Source organism: Pelodiscus sinensis, chromosome 2 (genome assembly GCF_049634645.1).
Source record: "Pelodiscus sinensis isolate JC-2024 chromosome 2, ASM4963464v1, whole genome shotgun sequence".
Classification (NCBI taxonomy): Eukaryota; Metazoa; Chordata; order Testudines; family Trionychidae; genus Pelodiscus; species Pelodiscus sinensis.
The window spans coordinates 46894685-46909042 of record NC_134712.1 but is presented as its reverse complement, the minus strand read 5'-3'; the positions used below and the strand labels follow the sequence as shown (position 1 = coordinate 46909042).

General features: G+C 38.6%; 1 protein-coding gene across 7 annotated transcripts in view; it reads left to right on the top strand.

Annotated features, from left to right (window-relative positions):
* RALYL (RALY RNA binding protein like) overlaps positions 1–14358 on the top strand; it is a 566823-nt gene that overhangs the window by 108423 nt on the left and 444042 nt on the right. The gene's annotated exons all lie outside the window — the stretch shown is intronic.

Below are 14358 nucleotides of genomic sequence, written 5' to 3'. Positions count from 1 at the left end.
GAATCTACATGCTTATTCACATGGTCTGAGCAAATGAAAAAGCCTATTTACGCCACTTCTCAACATTTATTTAAACTGTTGAAATATCCCAATTCAGCTCATGAAATACCAAAAGGAGACACTATCAATTAAACTAAAATGAATGGTAACATTTTATATAATTAATTTAAATTTGTTCAGAACTTATGAAAGTGTAAAATCTTAAGTTACAATCTTTGTAAGTTTTAAAGTTATGGGGGGATTCTTAAGGAAAAATTACTTTTATCTCCCAAAGTTATCTACCGATTCAGTGCATTAATAAAACATCTAGTACTTTTTTAAAAGGTTGATAATTAGTTGTGAGCACTTAACTAATGGCAGCTGTATTTTTATCTTGTATTTTATTCAGATAATATTAAGTTAGAGTTAGAAGCATAATTAGGATAACTAGGGCATGATGATTCATGCCATTATTGATTTTGTTGCAGCCAACTTTATATTTCTGTGCCAAAATCGTTGGTTATTTTGTGCCTCATGGTATGAAGTAGTTATATCAAATTCCTGTCTAGACAATATCAACTTTGATAAAATCTTTAGTAAGGAAGTTTATGGCCTACACATTTTCAGAAAGAGTACAATAAATTAAACTTAGTTTTACTTGTTTTTGTTTTTATTTGTAACTTTAAGGACAAGAACAGAAAATATGGCATGATTCCTTCCCCAGCATTCCAGTTCTGAATAATATGTTTCATTCAACTATATATTTTTCTGAATCTGGTTTTAAATGTGTAAGAGTATACTTACGTAACTGGAAAATTATGATCTGTTATGTTTATTCATTTTCAACTTGATGCAGTTTTTTTGGGGAGTGGAAGTGGAGGCTGTAAGTAGTGATGTTTTCAAGGCTATATCTGTAATCAGCAAAATTCTGAAAATACGCACAGGTTGCCTGTTCTAAAAAAATGACCTTTGATGTTCCCAACCTATAAGATCCGTGCATAAGAATCTTCTAGAAGAGCCATCTTGATGGACATACCATTTCTCCACACTCCCAGTCCCCTGACATTTTGGCTAATTACATTCTTGTGTTTTCCGTAAAGCTTCAGTGTGAATAGGTGCAGCACATTTTTACATGGTGTGCTCCACATAGAGGACTGGTTATGAGTCTCTAAGTGAACAAGGGTTAGAAAATAAGTGGTAACATCTATGGTTTCAATGCTGTTTTCCTTTAAGTTCTTAAAATCATAAAATCAGAGTATCAGAAGAGGCCATAAAGGACATGGAGTCTAACCTTCTGCCAAGACGTAAGAGTTGTTGTGCCTAAAATATCCAAGACAGATGGCTACCAAGTCTTCTTTTAAGAACCTCCAGTGAAGTAGCTCTCACAACCTCCCAAGGCAGTCAGTACTATTGCCCTACTATTCTTACAGTTACAAAGTTCAGGGGGTAGCCGAGTTAGTCTGTACAGAGTAAACTTAAAAAACAGCAAATAGTCTGGTAGCACTTTAAAGACTAACAAAACATGCAGATGGTATCATGAGCTTTCGTGGGCACAGCTCATGATACCATATACATGTTTTGTTAGTCCCTAAAGTGCTACCAGACTATTTGTTGTTTTTAACATTTTTCCTGAGATATAATCTAAATCTGCTATGCTGTATTTTGAACCCATTGCCTCTAGTCTTGTTCTCTATGGTAGAAAAAGAACAACTTTTCTCCATCTTTTTTATATCATTTCAAATGTGTGAAGACTGCTTTCATGTCTCCCTTAATCTCCTCTTTTTCAAAATAAACATACCCTTTTCCTTCAGCCTTTGCTCATATGCTTTGCATTCCATTCCTTTGATCTTTTTTGTCGCTCACCTCTAAACCAGCAGTGCTCAATGAAGCAGTGTTATCACCTCTAGTGACTTGCATGCTATGCCTCTGTTGATATAACCTAAATATTTATTTGAATTTTTAACATTGCTGACTCAGGTTGAGGTTGTGATCCACCAGATCTCCCAGATTCTTCTCAGCAGTTCTGATATCAAGTCAGTTTCCCACCATTCTGAATTTCTACTTTTGGTTTAATTCCCTAAGGCTACGTCTAGACTGGCATGAGTTTCCGGAAATGCTTTTAACGGAAAAGTTTCCATTAAAAGCATTTTCGGAACAGAGCGTCTAGATTGGCACTTTTTGCAGAAAAGCGTATATGCCAATCTAGACGCGCTTTTCTGCAAAAAAGCCCCGATCGCCATTTTCGTGATCGGGATTTTTTTGCGGAAAACAAATCTGAGCTGTCTACACTGGCCCTTTTGCACAAAAGTTTTGCACAAAAGGACTTTTGCACGAACGGGAGCAGCATAGTATTTCCTCAAGAATACTGACAATCTTACATGAGATTGTCAGTGCTTTTGCGGAAATTCAAGCGGCCAGTGTAGACAGCTGGCAAGTTTTTCCAGAAAAGTGGCTGATTTTCCGAAAAAACTGGCCAGTCTAGACACAGCCATCGTGTAGCATGTTACATTTGTCTTGTTGAATTTAATTTTATTGTGTGTAGTTCAGTTCTCCAAGTTATCAAGATATTTCTGAATTTTAACACTATCCTCAAAGTACTGGCAATCCCTGCCTCCCTACTTTGTGTCATCTGCAAACTTGATCAGTCTTTTCTCTATACCTGTATCCAGATCACTAATTAAGGTGCTAACCAAAACCAGCTTTACTTAAGACCTCTCTCCAATCCACTATCATTCCATTAATAGTTACTTTTTTCAGTTGTTCAGCCAATTATAAAGTCACTTAATGGTAGTTCTCTCAAGCCCACATTTCTTCTGCTTACTTATCAGAAGTTCTTGGGGTATTGTGTCAAAAACTTTGCTGATGTCAAGGCGTATTATGTCCATCACATTCTTCTAACCAGCAAATCAGTTACCTTGTTGAAGAAAGAAATCAAGGTAGTTTGGCATGATTTGTTCTTGGTAATTCCATGCTGGCTGTTAGTGATGATGCCTTCATCCTCCTGGTATTTTAAAATGGAATGTTTTATACATTGTTCTAGTAGCATCTTTCATCATTCAGGAGTTTGTAAATATTATTGCCAGTAGCTCCAAGACTCCTTCAGCTGATTCCTTCAGTACACTTGGGAGAACAGCATCCAGCCCCACTGATTTTATATTTAGATTGGTCAGAAGATTTCTGAAGTAGTGTTTACTTTATCCGTCCCCTTTATTGTGTATAGTAATTCACTAGTCATCTGGTCACAATATATTTTGTGTGAAATCGGAAGCAAAGAAAGCAGTGAACATCTCTGCTTTCCGATCATCTTCCATTCCAGCTCACCTTCACCATTGAGCAATGCATTCATACTATCCTTGATCTGACTTTTTTGTATGATATATTTGAAGAACCCCTTTCTTATGGTCCCTAATATTTCTTGTCTTGACCTTCCTAGTTTTTGTCCTTACATGTTTGTGCTATTCCTATGTATACTTCCTTCTTTATGGGTTGGTAGAAGCATAGGGGACTGTCATTGTATGGAAGGAGGGAAACCCAATGTAGCTTCTTGAGTGTCAGGATAAGGTGGATAAGCCCAATTACAAGTTTGAGTTTGGAGCCAAAATTCTAAACAACTAGATTTTTTTTTAATAAACAGGGGATGATTTTTTTCAACACTCCAAACATTTAGTTGTAAGTTACATATTGCTAAAACAATGTTTGTGAACATTCATTTGAGTCTCAAATGTCTGTTGAGTTCATTCCCCAAACTATTCATACAAATTAGATTTGGCTTGCACAAGCTTTTGAAGAAAGGCTACCGTATTTTCCGGCGTATAGGGCGACTGGGCGTATAAGACGACCCCCTAATTTCTTAATTAAAAGATAGGGTTTCATCTTATACCCCAGCGCCCCTCCGCCTCCTTTGCTCCCGGTGTCTCTGGTCTGCTGGAGACGGTCCCCAGCAGACCAGAGGCACCGGGAGCAAAGCCGCAGCAGCTTTGCAAAGCCTTGGGGGAAGCTGGCGGGGGGGGGCAGCCCAGGCGCGCCTGGGATGCCCCGCCGCCGGCTTCCCCCGAGGCTTTGCAAAGCCGTGGAGGGGCTCGGGCGGGGAGGGCAGCCCAGGCGTGCCTGGGATGTATACCCGGCATACAAGATGACCCCCAATTTTTGGGGGATGTTTTTTAACATCAAAAGTCATCTTGTACGCAGGAATATACGCTATTTGTGTTCATACCCTATTCTGCATGCAAATATATATACATATTTAAGCCAAAATATTTGCCATTCATTCTTCAATATTCATCATTTGTTATCTTTTTTTCAAAAAGTTTTAATCCTCTAATCTGAGCACAAACATATTATGCAACTAAAGGGGCCAATCACAGAGTACAAAAAAAAGAATAGCAAATACCTGAATTCAAAAATATTCAATAAGAATTGATATTTGTCCACATTATTCACTCAGTGTTACTAATGACAAATAAGATACACAGAAATTGTGACGTTTCATATTTTATTGACAGAACAAAAGGCTTACATTGTCAGTTAATATTTTTTACGATGAATAAAATTTATATTTAGATTGTAATTCTGTAGGTCATGAACTCTTTCCCACTGCAACATCATCTGTTTACTTTTCTCAGTTTTTTCCCCTGACTTTGTTGTAGCAAGCCATCAAACATCTTTCATGATACTTTGCCCTTTGCACGATTAAGTACCTGCAGTTAGTTTTGGAAGTAAGTGCTAATTCGCCTTTGCAACTCAACTGTCTATGCTGATTATAGAAGCTTCATGGAGGTTTTCTAATGAAATAGGGCATGCTTCTTTTTCTGGAAGGTCTTTGTGTAGGTCACATAATTGTGTGTGTTTCCTCTGAAATCCTTCAGGGTGATGGTTTTTTTTTATTCTCAAGCCTTTTAAATGTGGTCCTGTTAATGTTGATGTAGCAGGATTTGTGCCAATATCAATCATTCTTGTTGAAAGTCATTTTTAATACTAACAGTATAATATAATCTACAAATGTCTATGGACAAGGGAAGTGCATTCAGTATATGGAAACATCTGATACTCTCTGCTGGAGTTTGATAGCTATATCCTACATGATTTCTTTTTATTTCTGTTGGATTAATCAACTCTGCCCCTGTCTCTTTCTGCCAAAGCACACAGATGCCCCAGTCAGTAGTGGAATGGGGTGTCTCTGAGATTCAGGTCCACCAAAAAGCTTGTATATTTTTTACATATTTGAAGCACTACTAATACCCAATAGTAATTTCGCATCTTTTGTTACATTGTACAGTTAAAATTACCCAATCAACGAACAGTTTTCATACAACAAAAGTATAATCTTAAAGAAAACAGAGAAATGTGATTTAAATTCTGACAAGACGATGTTGGCAAATAAGAGTAGTACAAATGTGTCCTTGTACCAAGTTTAAGATTACATTGAAGCAAAACCAAGAATATATGCCTTGTATGTCTAACAATAAAACAACAAAATTTGCTCATTTTTACAGTGCTGTTAAAATGGTTGTCACAGGCATCGGTTGATGATTCCCCACATCTACAAATCTTTATTAGGTCTTGCCGTAAGACTGTGGCAGACTTCAGGCTTTTCGTGCACAAGTCCACAGTTCTTCCCTCCTAGGGTTGCCAGATGGTTTCAGCAAAAATACCCAACACACTTGACATTACATCATAATCTACATTACATCTTATTTAGAAAATACCGGACATTTATGTTTTCTGGTTTATATTTTCTCAGTTTGTTTCCTGAACAGAAAGCTCAAATACTGGACTATCCGGTTCAAAACTAGACACCTGACAACCCTACTATCTCCCTTCTTCCCTCCCCAAATCTGATCAGCATGCTACAAATGAAGACACTAGATAGCAAAGATGCTGTTTCACAGCCAGCTCTTTCAAATAGATGCCTACAACATGTAGCTTGCAACAAACTGTTTCCAGACTAAACAAACTCACTTCTTTCAATCTTCCCTCACAGGTTGTTTTCTAGCCTTTAATTATTTTTGTTGTTCTTCTCTGGACCTTCTCCAGTTTGTCTACATCTTTCCTGAAATGCAGCACTCAGAACTGAACACAATACTCCAATTGAGACTTAATTAGTACAGAATAGAGTGGAAGAATCACTTCTTATGTCTTGCTCTAAATGCTTCCGTTAATATATCCCAGAATTATGTTTGGATTTTTTTGGATTTTTTGTTTGTCTGTTTTTAAACACTGTTGATTCATATTTAGCATGTGGGTCCACTATGACCCCCAGATCACTTCTGCTGTACTCTTCCTTGGATAGTCATTTCCTATTTTGCTTGTGTAAAACTGATTGTTCCTTCCTAAGGGTGTGTCTAGACTACATGCCTCCTTCGACAGAGGCATGTAGATTAGCCAGATCGGAAGAGGGAAATGAAGCCGCGATTAAAATAATCGCGGCTTCATTTAAATTTAAATGGCTGCCCCGATCTGCCGATCAGCTGTTTGTCGGCAGATCGGGGGAGTCTGGACGCGATGCCCCGACAAAGAAGCCTTTCTTCATCGACACAGGTAAACCTGGTTTCACGAGGCTCCCCCGATCTGCCGACAAACAGCTGATCGGCAGATCGGGGCAGCCATTTAAATTTAAATGAAGCCGCGATTATTTTAATCGCGGCTTCATTTCCCTCTTCCGATCTGGCTAATCTACATGCCTCCGTCGAAGGAGGCATGTAGTCTAGACACACCCTAAGTGGAGTACATTTGTCCTTATTGAATTTCATCCTATTTACCTCAGACCATTTTTCCACTTTGTCTAGATCATTCTGAATTATAATCCTATCCTTCAAAGGACTTGCAATACCTCCCATCTTGGAATTAGTCAAAAACTTTTAAAATATACTCTCATGTGCCTTGTATAAAAAGGAGGTAAGGTTCCAGATACCTCCTAAATTAGCGTTAAAAAACTAGTATGATAGTCAAATCCCATTTATTCCCATTCCTTCTCCTGTAATAATCTCTGTATATAAAGATTACTCTAAGTTCAGCACTGATATTCATAGGCCATGGAAGTATATAAGAACAATGTTATTATATAGTAGTACAGTAGTTAGCCAAGGAACGTGTGTAGCTATATAAATGGTTGCAGGATTGAGACCTTTGAAAATTTCCTTGCAAAGCTGTGTGTGTGTATGTGTGTATCTCTATAAAATTATAGGTTTTTATATAAAATATATATAAATTTACAATGTAAGATGTTATACATGCACACATCTATAAAATTATAACATCTGATATATAGTTATTTATAAAATTTATACATAAAACTAAAATTGTATAAGGATAAATTAAATAAAATTTTGTAAGAATAGTTTAGATATTTTGTTCCTTTACTTAGATAGTTATTGTCCCATAACTATATCAGATTTCTATATAGAATCAGTCATCTCTAATAAACCATATCTAACTGCTGTCAATCGATTCTTGAGTAACCTGGGGGGAAAAGTGATCACTCTTGTGTTGATGCTGTGTACTATTGATCTACAGTTCAAAATAGTGTTCTTCGTCCCAGTGTATAAAGGACTTCAGCCTCATTTTCTAAAGTAATATTTAAGCCCAAAGATCCCCACACTTGCTTCACCTTAGGCAAAGTAGTAGTAAAATAGGCAAATCATTTCTTAGAAATTTCTAAAACCCATCAGACCTCATCAATTAATTGCATAGCATCTAAAAGTAACCCATTAAGTTGACTCCTACAGTGTAGTTGACTTTCTCTAATACTTATTGCTGTTCTCTGTTTTTTAATATCTGGAAATTTTTATCTTCATAAATATTTCAGATTTACTTTCTTGTGAGTGAATTAATACTGCATTCTATTTTTAATTTTGTAGCTATTTCAGAAAAAAGACACAAGGGGGTGAGTTAATATTGAGTCAAAGCTCTTTCTCTGCCTTGGTGGGTCTGGTGCTTTCAGGCAGACAGCTCTCTTCAGAGGCTCATAGTAGCCCTTGATTTAGATTTTCCTAGGGGTACAAATTTTCTGTTTATTTAGCCACTCTCATCATTGGCCAGTGTGGGGAAAAGAAGAGACCAAACTCTCTGCTGCCCTCCAAGTGGTTTGGGGAGAAGTCAGACTTTTCACCATATTAGTCCTTCCCCTGTAGTGTGACACACTGTCTGGGTCAACTCTCCCATGGCGAGTACGCAACTGGAGGATATTAGGGCCATTTCCTCACAGCCTCTCCCAGTATCTTACTCAGCACAGGTCCTTCTTTCTGATAGCATTTGTAACTCCAGACTTTCCGTAATGCCTTCTTACCCTCAGGTCAGAGCCTTTTGGTAGCCTAGGAGGGGGAAGGCACAGCCTTCCCAAACCAACAGGTATGGCCTGCTCACACTGCACCCCCATAATGCCTACTGTAGATATTCTGGGATCAGAGTACTGCTGCGCCCAGTGCCCACCCTTTCTATGTTCTGGGGCCAGACAGGCTTGAGCCGCATGGCCTACTCCCTCCCTAGTGCTCCATTGCTTCAATGGTGGGGAGACTCAAGCAGTGTGGCCTCCTCCTTCCTTGGTCTTCTGAGGCCTGGAAGGCTGGAGCCACACATCCTTCTCTCTCCCCAGTGTTCCAGGGCCAGGGATGCTGGAACCATGTGGCTTATTCCCTCCCCAGTGCTCCAGAATCAGGGAGGTTCCGGCCATTTTCCCTTTGCCCTGCCCGGTGTTCTGCAGGCTGGGGAGGCTGGAGCCGCATGGCCTCCTCCCTTGCTGGTGCTCCAGGGCCTGGAGCTCAGGCTGCATACCCTCCTCCCTCCCCAGTGTTCTGGGGGCCAAGGAGGCTGGAACCATGCATCCTCATCCCTCCCTGGTGCTCTAGGTCTGGGGAGGCTGGAGCCATGCGGCCTCCCCGCTCCCCAGAGCTCCAGGGTCAGGGATGCTGGGGCCACGCACCCTCTTCCCTTCCCAGTGCTCCCAGGCCAGGGAGGGTGGAGCCACATGCTCTCCTCCCTCCCCGGTGCTCCGGTGCTATGGGACCGGGGAGGCTAGGTGTACATGCACACACGCACTCGCCTCATTCCCTGTCTTCTCCCTGTGGTTGGAGCTGGGGGAAGGGGGGGAAGGACGTACATGCTAAGCCCACTGCCCCACCTCCTCCCCTGTCTGTGGTGGTGGTGGGGAACCTCACCAGAGAGAGTAGGGCTGTAGGTGGGGCTGAGGACCTGCCTCCCCCAGCCCTAGTTGCACCAAGTGCCCATGGCCCAGCCCCTTGTGCATAATGAGCTAACTGAAGGGGAGTACTTTTTAACTAGTACTAACTGGTTCTTAATCGGCTCCAGGTGTCTTATCAGCCTGTTCTACAAACTTCCTGATTGATTTCAGGTGTCTCAATAGCCCTGTCTGCCTTAATTGATTCTGGCAAGTTCCTTATTGTTCTGAATTAACCCTTTTTACCTTACACAGAGAAAGAAAACGTATTTATTCTGGGGCTAATGTACTTGCCTTCAATTACTCTCCTGTAGCCATCTAGCCTGTCTCTGTCACAATATTTTTTATAAGACTAAATTCTGTGGGTGAGAGAGTCAAGACAGACCTTTCCCTTTCACCCACAGAAGTTGGTCCAATAAAAGATGTTACCTCACTCACACTGTCACTCCAATATCATGGAAGCAGCATAACTACAACAGTGCACACAGTTATAGGGTAGCAATCTTAATTAGGACTATGGCAGATATGAAATTTATTTTAAAAGATGCCAGCTATTGTATATCCAAAGATAGTTACATTATTATTACTTATTTATATTGTGATAGCATCAAAATGTGCAGACTATATTCAAACATATTGGAAGACCAAGTCTGTGTTCTGAAAAATCACAATTTATGATGAAATGGATAATTTATTCAGCCTTCAGAGTAAGAGAACCTACAAAAGATTATTCATCCATGTAGCTTTCATTATATCTTGGTGCATAATAGATTTTGTTATTCTTTTTGCCCATACGATACACGTCTAGAATAACACTGAGGTTGTTTTATAACTTTTCAGTACATTGAACGAAAGAAAAGTATGACAGCAGAAAGCATCTGATAAATTAAATTTGACATGTTTTTTATCTATATAAAATGGATTCTGAACAGCTGGTAATTGTGAATATTTTAGCAGTCATTTTTGATGTGGAATATTGCTTCTGTGCTCAACACTAATGAGATGTGAGTTGTACTTCATCAAATTGACAGTTACTTTTTTTTGATGAACACGTGATACATTTTTTCAGAGCACTTGTTAATGGATACACTTACCTGTAAAGACAAGAACAATTTCTTAGTTTCACTACCTAACAATAACAAGGGCTTTCTATCAAGAAGCTGAGCACACAAATAAGAAGGTAAACAAAGAAACAAAGTGGAACCACATATTCAATATTATCAATGAGAAAAAACTTTGAGCAGGTATGTAGAATAGAAGTATTAAAAGCCCTCCAAAAATACATTTGAAAAGTACTTATGAACCTATTTAAAATAACTTAGAAAGAAAACCCTCAGAATTTCACTTTTGCTTCGTGACTGAAACTTATTACAAAACTTGTTTGGCATTATTTATTTTGCAATTTTCTTGTGGTTTTTGTCACTGAATAAAAGGCTCTGATCATGAATAAGTTTAGTTCTCTATTTGCTGGCTACAGCTCTTTGGGGTCTTTGAAACTAAAAGCTGTAGTCACAGACATGACCAGGAACAAGCATTTGACCTCCAAGAAACCTGCTTCCTGAACCTTCTTCAGAGATAGTAGGCATGGGAGGCCCGAGATCAAGGAAGCTTTAGTGTGCATGTGACTGTAGTAGCTAGGAATTGGTACTAAAGGGAAAGTGTATGAACTTTCCCCTCTTAACAGTCTGAAATGGGAAAAATGTTTCAGAAGGTTAGAACTAGGGCTAGCCAAAAATACAATAATGACATTTTGCAGGGGAAAAAGGCTTTGAATTTTTTCTTTCTGATGCAGCACTAAAATCAAATCTACAATTGATTTTTAAGGAAAAAATATGTTTTTAGATTTTTAGTAATGCAGATAAACAAGTGCTACTTTCACTAATTTGTAGGATCTGTTTTTGTCTAACTTTAGCGAGCAAATATATAGTTCACAGCTGATAATAATGTATTTGTACGAAATATAGTGTTTGTCTTCATTCATTTTTTCAAGAACAATACAATGTATGACTGTCTGATAACCAATAAGCAGAAATTCAAAAATAAAATACAATGGTTCGATAAGAAGACAGTTTAAGAACCCAAGTATAAGATGAACATGGCTCTTTTCTGCTCCCTTCATTTCTTAAAGCAGAAAAGGTCTAGTTACAGGAATGAAAATATAATAGTGAGGATACCTAAACAGAGATGCTCTGCAATATTTGCTCCATATCACAGAAGACACACTAGTGGCAATAAATAGAAAAGATGTATTTTCTGGCATTTTATTTGCTTAACTCCAAGTTGCATTTACTGAAATTTTAAAGTGTTTTCTACTTGCAAATTTTTGTGTCTGGTTTTTTTTTTCAAAAAACTAGATTGTCTTAATGGAAGTGGAGCATAATTTTAATTGAATTTAGAGAGAGACTAAATGTCTGTGCAAGCAAGGCGGGAGAACTGGTTTGAAGGTTAGAAACAGGGCCACTACACAAAACACTACACAAAAACCCTTTCAATATGTCCTAAATTAATCAGTATATTTAGAGCGAAGGCAAGTTACAATGCCATCACATGAAGCCCTGACATAAGTCCATCCTAACATTGATTGACTCTGCAACTTTTACATGTGTCCATGAGTGCTAGTAATTGTTTTTCTGTGACTCTATGCTAGCATTTCTAAGCTTCATACTAAGCCACAGAAGATTCCTGAATATCAGTCACAGTCAGATTAATTAGACAAAGGGAAATACTAAAAGGTTTAAATAGAGAAGACTGGGACCATAAATGTTTGATCCTTCTGATAGCTGGTTTAGAATAGTCAGCATTAGCATTCCTAGAACAACTCTCAACCGAGTTAAAATAAGATTGTAAAATTGGTTATAAAATAGTTAAAATCAGGCATTTTAATCTCTCATTTCATAATAAAACAATCTTTCCATTTGGGAACCTGTGAAGTTGATGCTAATTAATAAATTAGAGACTGTACAAAGGAAAGCTGTTAGGCTTGGTATAAATAGATATTCTGAAATTGAACCTATTAAAACAATTATGACGGACTTGAACTGGTATCCCTAGAGCTTATGCAGACAGATCAGTAAGTTCAAATTTCTTTCTTTCTTATAATAACTTAATTGGAATTGATAAACTAAATATATTACTGAACCATCATGCTTCTGAGACACTGTTAGACTAAAAAAATACTGTACCATTCTTTTACTGATGGCTTAGTGAATTCTGTTCTATATTTAAAGTATTAAATTGAATATATTAACTTCTAATTGTGCTAATTATTTTCATAACTTAGGGTGAAATTCACAAAGGAACCAGTTCAGCAAGGAATGTAAGCACATTCATAACTTTAAGGCTTTTGTTCAGTTTTCTGGACTTCAGTGGGATTATTCACATGTTTAAAGTTACTCACATACTCTACTGGAACTGGCATCTTAGGTTTCTGTGACTGTGGAAGGGATCTTGTGCATCAGAATAAAGCTACTGTGTGAGTGGAAGTAGGCAATTGTCAAGTGGACATACAGGGGAAAATTCAAATCCCTTGAGTGCTGAGGAAGTTCCTTGCCCATACACTAGTATGAGAGCATTTGGGCCTCTTGTGAATAACTGATGCATTATGTTTTCATTTTCTTGTGAGATTGGTACAACATAGGTTTATTGACACATTTTAAATCATTTTAAAATAGCGCTTTCCTGAAAAGTGCCTGATATGCATGCAGAAAATGGGTGTATATTGTCTTCAGTCTTAGTCAAAGAGAAGGCATCTAATTCATTCCACCTAACATGCTTACCCCTAGTTCCAGATTCAAATCAAAGCCAACAGTCCACCAGAAGTAGCACATTAAGGGCATGTCTACACTGCAGGGCAAAAGTAGAATTAAGATATGTATCTTCAGCTATGTCAATTGTGTAGCTGAAGTCGAAATAGCTTAATTCGGCTTTTGGCGCTGTTCACACAACCAGAAGTTGAAGGAAGAACACTCTTCCTTTGACTTCCCCTAATCCTCATGAAATGAAAGTTACAGGAGTCAAAGTAAGCAGTCCTCCATCTCAACAGTATTTCAAAATAATGACTTGCTGTGTAAACATGCATTTTGTTATTTCAAAATAATGTCAGTTATTCCGAAATAACGCAGCTCTGTAGACGTACACCAACTGGTTGGTGGGAGGTCATCAAAAGCAGTAAGTCCTATCTGAAAGAAGCCTCTCTTCTGTTGTGTTTGGTCTGAAAAAAATCTCAGCAGGTCTTGGAGACCACTTCACATCCAAAGCTGACTAGCTGAATAGAACTCATATTCACCCAAAGGGACAGTCCTATCAAACAGATATCCCAGTGGATGGACAGACATTCACTTTGACAAACAAATACAGGCAAAGTATAACACCAACTGAATAAGCAGCACAGTCCGTTCCTAGGCACTGGATGTATTCAGAGCTATCAGAGCCAGGAGGTCTACTTCTTCTCTGTCTGTCCTGTGGAAAGTGCTGAAAGACTTCACGTTTCATTCACTGACCCTTCAAAATGTGGAAAAAAATGGCGGCTGCCACTATGCAAATGAAATGCAGGAAATTCAAATCCCAGCTTCATTTGCAATATTGATGTACCTAATTTACATCCCTTTATCAAAAAAGGGCTGAAATCCAGACACGGCCTCAGAGTGCAGAAGATGGGGGCCCGCAAAGAGCTCAAAAGAAAACAAAACCCCTTTGCCTCTACAAGCACTAGAAACCAAAACTCTCCTCCCTCTCCCCACTCCCAGGATCACCACACAGATTTTGGGGAATTTGCTGCCACCATCAAGTGTTTTTGATCCCTAAAAAACCAGGGGTGAACACCTGAAATCACCCCCCAGGGGTGCTCCAAGTTCTTTTGACCCAAAGGAGCTTGAAAAATAAAAGAGAAAAACAAGCTGCAGTATTTGGTAGCTGACCCCCTCAGTCAGAGGCCTGCAGATCCACACAGACACAAGAATGAAATCATCACCTTAAAATAAGTGATTTTTATTACAAAACAAAAGATAAAATTGATAAAGCATGCTTGGTTGCTAGATGTTACAGAGCAACTAAGGAAAACAAATTAAAACAGATTTAAAAAAATACCTCCAGTGCAATGCTTAGATGGTAAAGGGGGAGGGAAGGCACAGAATCACACAGAGCAGTTCAAACCAAACCAAAAAAATAAAGAAAAATTACCCTTAACGCAACTGGATTCACATTTCCCT